Here is a 6,847-nt window from a genome sequence, read left to right as displayed (position 1 = left end):
AAAATACACCATAGTCCTGTGCAGTATTATGTAACATATGTATAATGCATAACTCAAGTGTACAGTCTGTAACCTGATCCCTAGAGGAGGAGGTGGGGCCCCAGGCAGTGGGGCCCACTGGGGATTTCCCCTGTACCCCCGTGGGCCAGTCCAACCCTGCCCAAAAGGGTACCAGAGCAAGTCCAACTGAATTTTCCTAAAAATAGGAAATAGGAAAAATCAGACTTGCTCTGGGGATGTGCATGAAAATCATTAAGTCTCATTTTCTCTCCTTCAATTGAATAAGAAAAACCCTGAACAATGGAGTTATTTTTAAATGTGCAAAATTAAATATGCCGACAAGTTGTGACTTTTAGCACAAAGGAATTGGTACAACCTATGTACAAAGTCCTAGCTTCAGCATAACAGAACCAGGTGGGAGAAATAGCCATAGACGCTGGATTCCGCACACTGATCATTTAGTCAGGTTGATGTAATTCTTAATGTATGGGTAGGGCTGTTAGAAAAAGTCTCTACCATTTACTTACATTCTGTTATACTGGTAATATAAAATAAGGACTAGTACTGCGCTATGAATGAGTGTGTTTTAGCAGCTCCTATTAAGTAGATAATAATAATAAATAGTTGTGGGGAGCGCTTTAAAATAAATATAAATGTAGTGTAATGTCTGTAACAGGAGTGTTAAAATATATAGATATATGATGCAATACCTGTAAAGAAAAAAATTGGTTAAATTTAAAATGTTTAAGCTCCTATTGGAGTGCTTTGTATAGGATAGCAGTCCATGCGGATTAGACAGTGGCGGGTCCCGGTAATTGCCGGCGGCTGGAGCCGCAAAGGTAGTAGCTTATAACAATGCTTTCTATCTGTCCCTAGCTAACTAACCTTTGGTGGATGATCTTCTCCTCGCTGGCCGGCTGGTTCCCTTGATGGCTTTTACAGGGAGTGCTTCACCGCACGCTCCTTGAAAGCTGCGGTGCTGGTCTTTGAAGTCACTTTCCTCTTCTGTCTCCACAACGGATACGGCTTTCTGAGTGTCCAACGCGTTTCGGGCTATTTCCAGACCTTTGTCTAGGATGCTGTTATACTGACTCTGCCCTGTGAGGGGAGATAATATGAGAGTCACCAGCTTTCCATGTAGTTTAACACCAGATAATGGATGCAGATTTAGGTGGTGGGTTTGAGGCAGACAAATGCATTATTACTAATTTGTCCACGTTTAGATCCGCATCTGACTATGTGATGCCACTCAAGTATATGGACATATTGGGCTAACCTAGTTTAGAATTATCTGCTAGTTAGGGGGTCATGTGGCGGTCATTTGTAGTTAGACACTACACATATGGTTGAAGTCTTCAAACAAACGTTACTTCTTAAGAAGTTAAAGAATATACATCCAAATGGATTTTTATTGTTTGTGACATTCAACAGTTGTTGATACCTGCACACACACATGCAACAATTCTACACTGATTTGTTCCATGTCAGCTAATATAATGCCATCTTACTGTATGGTCAGCTTTAGTTAGTCAGAGAGGGTATTTCATTGTCATGCCATGTGAGCATGATTGTGGAGTAACAGAACAGGTACCCTAATTCCAGTCTATGCTGGAATCACTACATTAGGTTTGCAATATCTACTTCATTTACACAGAAAAATGCCTAGCGTGCAGAGATAAAGAACATGAGCTAGATGCATCATCTCTTGGAAAGTGATAAAATGGACAGTGAAAAAGTACCAGCCAATAAGGCCCCACCTGCCATGTAACAGGCTGTGTTTGAAAAATGGCAGTTAAGAGCTGATTGGCTGGTACTTTTTCACTCTCCATTTTATCACTTTCCAAGTGATGATGCATCTGGCCACATAACGCTTCGTTGGCTAATGAAGACCAGTGTAAAGCTAATTTGGTTCTGTTGTTGGTAATGTCCCCTAGATCCCCATCAAGGCATGGATGTTTCCACAAGCTTAAACTCAACTACACAGCAACTACAGTATGCTTTCTTCAGATCATTAGGATTCCAAAATCCATAGCTGTGAAAATTCCGTTGATTGATAAACCTACACACTACTGAACAAAAATCTAGGTTTTAGATTGTATTTGATGACTGTATTCGATGATTTCATATCTTAATGTGTCTTCGTTAGCCTCTTCGTGTTCTACAGGTTGTATAAAATGCAAAAAAATTTGCACTGTGTCAATAGACAGCGTAAAGGAAACAGCCATATGCAGCGGCCAATTGTATAGAAACCAGTTCCAAGTCAGTAAGACCGGGCACACAAAAAGAGGTAGCGTCATGTGTGACACTAATCTAAGGCCAAAGATGTAATAGCGGATAATGTGCAAATCCAAGTCTCTCAGGGGTGAAGGAGTTAAGCTGCTCTAAGCTGGAAACTTTGATTCAGGGCCCACCAAGCTTTCACAAGCACTGATCAAGCGCCAGATATATATGCATTTGATTCAGAGAGTTTAGCCCTGATTTTCATTACTGGAACACCCCGGTACTGCTGTCTAAGTGGCTTATCTGTTAAAACTAAGTAATGCAAATTTGATTAAAGAAGACCATAAATGTCTCTTAGGAATGTTTTTCCTTTCCCTTGGTTTTAATTCTGGATATGGAAGTTTAATGGATATCGTAAATAGTGCAGATGTCGCTATTCACAGCACATGCCCATGGTTTAACAAGATCTATCTAGTTACACGTTCTGCCAAATCTTGTGATTTAGAAAACTCATGCATTGGTGAGTTCAAGGTCATCTGAAGGACACAACAATATCTTATGCCTGACAATATATTATTATCTGTATATTGCTAGGAAAGCCAGCATTTTGTCTGCAAATCTAAGATTGTCTGTTTTGCATATAGAATAGGTGTACCCTGCTATGTCAGAAATAAGTTTATTTCTATGAATAATCTACATTTTATGGTGACGTAAGTAGTATTTTTAATCTAAATAATATCATAATAATCAGAATAGAACAGCATACATCACTGCTATGTTTGACTGTATGTATCACTCCAGTGGAGTTTCCGATGGTTTAGCAGAATCCATTGTATTCTCAAGAACTGCACTGATTTCAGTTGGTGGGTTTTTCAGTAATTCGGCGCATGTAGTAATGCTGAGTTAAGCTGAGGTTTTTGATGCAATAGTTAGATCGATCTAACTCCCGATCAGACATCCCCATAATACAGCCGATACACGCATACCCGTTCGATTCCCTTCCATCCAAACTATCAAAATAAAATGATTGTACCACCATACACATTCTCCCAATTCAGTGTAAATGCCAAATTGCTTTCTCACAAATATTTAAAATGCCCGCTCTAATATATATTGTAAATGCATGCACATCTTATTACCATGTGCCATGAATGTGCACTATACATAGCAAAACACTGCATCCCATAAGAGAAAACAATACACCCACACATTATCTGAGTTCCAAAGCTCATTGATGTATATATTTGTTATTAAAAGGATATGGATTCAATATATTACAAAGTACAGTATACCTATAGTACATGGTTACACTCACACAGTAAGCAGTTAAAACATACAGTTTCATACAGTTACATACAGTTACATATAGTTACAGTTACATGCCAGCGATACAATACCATTCCCTTTATGCTTATGTCTCCCTCTCTCTCTGTAAATCATGCTGGGACTCCATCTTACTCTGAGACCAAACAGGAACTGACCTACTTGTGGTCAGCAATGTGTTATCTAGTTTCTGGGGGAGGTGACTCCCTCTCATTCATGATGAGTCACTAGTCTCTTTGTATATGCTGAACAGGTTCAGCCTTGGGGACGTCCAAAGGGGCTGGCCTGAGCTTCCTGTCCACTACCTGTTTGGAACATCTATTGTTCTAATAAAAGTGATTTTAGCTTTTAACATTTAATCATAACTATCTGTCACAATGTCCTACAACATAATAAAAAGTATCAAATGAATCTACACACCAATCTGCTTGCTTCAATACCAAACATGACAGGTGTATCTGGCTTCGTTCAAATAATACACATACATGACATTACTTCATTATATATAATTTGAAATCATCATGATGTCTGGTGCTTGATATTATTATAATTATGTACTGCATGAAATAAGTGTCAAATCCATCTCTGTGGCATGTCCGTGTAAATGCGTGTGTTACCATATATTGCTGTGCTCGCTGCGTATTTGCAAGTATAGCGACTCATATGTGTGTAGTTTGTATGTTCTTTTTATGTAATATTTTTGACTTCGACATCAGGCTACAGTCATGGCAGCTGTAAACAGACTTACCATAAAGGACAGGGAAAGGACGTGATTAATGAACATAAAAAACAAAAGAAAAATCCCTTTATTCAACATTTTCTACTTTAAGTGCTGCGGAGAGAGTATAGGCCTAATTCAGACCTGATTGTAGCAGCAACTTTGATAGCAGATGGGTAAACCATGGGGGTCATTCTGAGTTGATCGCTAGCTGCCGTTATTTGCAGCGCAGCGATCAGGCAAAAAATCGGCACTTCTGCGCATGCGTATGGTGCGCACTGCGCACGCGCGACGTACTTTCACAAAAGCCGATGCAGTTTCACACAAGGTCTAGCGTTGCTTTTCAGTCGCACTGCTGATCGTTGAGTGATTGACAGGAAGTGGGTGTTTCTGGGTGGTAACTGACCGTTTTCAGGGAGTGTGTGAAAAAACGCAGGCATGCCAGATAAACACGCAGGAGTGGCTGGCCGAATGCATGGCGTTTGTGACGTCAAAACAGGAACTAAGTAGTCTAAAGTGATCGCAAGGTAGGAGTAGGTCTGCAGCTACTCTGAAACTGCACTTTTTTTTTGTAGCCGCTCTGCGATCCTTTCATTCGCACTTCTGCTAAGCTAAGATACACTCCCAGAGGGCGGCGGCTTAGCGTTTACACTGCTGCTAAAAGCAGCTAGTGAGTGAACAACTCGGAATGAGGGCCCATGTGCAGTGCAGGGGGGCAGATATAACATGTGAGAGAGAGTTAGATATGGGTGGGGTGTGTTCAAATGGAAATCTAAGTTGAAGTGTAAAAATAAAGCAGCCAGTATTTACCCTGCACAAAAACAATATAACCCACCCAAATCTAACTCTCTCTGCAATGTTAAAGCTGTCCCCCCTGCACTGCACATGGTTTTGCCCATCTGCCAACAAAGTTGCTGCTACAAGCACGTCTGAATTAGGCCCTATGTTCTTTCATTTTCTGTGCCCATCATGAGTTTGAAGAGAAGAAAGGCGTGTGCTTTTATTGTTGCTGCTATGGTGACAACACTACAAACTATTAGAAAATGAGGAGCAAGAATCGTAGTTGCTGGACCAAGGATTGGTTGCTGAGCCGAGACACCTTCTCACATATGCCATTAGTGCAAGAGGTCGGGTTGGGTATGTGAGACCGCCGGTCACAATACCGATGGCGGGATCCCGACTGTTGGATGGACAGCAGGTGGGCGTGTGCAACAAAGCCCCTTGCGGGCTCGGTGGCTTGCTGTGCTCACCACAGGTTCTATTCCCACTCTATGGGTGTCATGGACACCCACGAGTGGGAATAGTCCTTGTTGTCAGCATGCCAGATTTTTAGATGCCGGGATCTCCTGACCGCCGGTAACATAAATGCATCCCCAAGAGATCCATGAGAACAACCCTGGGGACTTTAGGAATTTCCTACGTATGGATGATCCTACTTTCCAGGAGATTCTCACACTGGTCACCCCACTCATAGAGAAAGAGGACACCTATTTTAGGAGGCCTTTTTCAGCTGAGCAGAGACTGGTGACTACACTACGCTATCTGGCTACTGGGCGGACACTGGCAGATCTGATGTTAGCGCACGGCTATATCCTCACAAGTCCTGGGAGAGATCATACCTGAGACCTGTGAGGTCATCACTCAAGTTCTGCAGGACAAATACAGGGTAAATACAAATGAGCAACACAGTAATAAAAAAATATTAACAAATTCAAAATATCAAATTAACAAATTATGAATTACAATATAGATATATACAAATATATAATTTAAATTAAATTGTAACTTTTTATAGTATTAAATATTACTTACTATAACCTCCAAAAAGTAATGTAAGAATTTAAAACTTAAAAATACATATATATACTGTATAACAACTACATTATGTATATTTAAAGATTCTGATAGTGGAAGCTATCAGGGGCAGGTCATGAGGGAGATGGTGGCTCCCCAAAACCCATGAAAGAGCTGCTGCCTGTTTCCACTACTGTTGTTGGTGGAGGATGTGGATGCATAGAAGGAAACGGTGGCCGCATTCACTAATCGGGATAGTGGGGATATTGGCTGGTATGATATGCCACTGGTTCATTGGTTGTGAAATTGTATCAAGGCTGATTGAAGTGAAATCATGTTGGGGCATTTGTTAACTGGGTGTGTCAGTTTAAGGTTCCCAACACTGGCTCAGTAAAATAGATCCCCTGCGATCCTCTCTGAATCTGCACTCATTGCAGGATCCATGCACTATAGCTTTTTGGCTACATTCCTCCCCACATAGTCCTGCTTGTCCTTGTCCATAGCCTTGAGCCAACTCGCTTACTCGAGGATCTGCCAAGTCATCAGCTCAGATGTATCCCCATGAACAGAGAACGCTGTAAAAAAAAATTGTGAAGATAAAATGTAGTAAATTTCTTTAATACCTTTTTATTTTTTATTACAGTTTCCTACAGCTGTTGAGGAGTGGCAGGCTATTTGCAAAGAATTTGAGGAATAATGGAATTTTCCAAACTATGGAGGAGCCATACACATCTGTATTATGCCACCAGCTAATAGTGGCTCCTTTTTCTATAATTGTAAGGGCTTCTTTAG

Source organism: Pseudophryne corroboree, chromosome 2 (genome assembly GCF_028390025.1).
Source record: "Pseudophryne corroboree isolate aPseCor3 chromosome 2, aPseCor3.hap2, whole genome shotgun sequence".
In the NCBI taxonomy this organism is placed as follows: domain Eukaryota; kingdom Metazoa; phylum Chordata; class Amphibia; order Anura; family Myobatrachidae; genus Pseudophryne; species Pseudophryne corroboree.
This window is presented reverse-complemented; position numbering follows the sequence as displayed.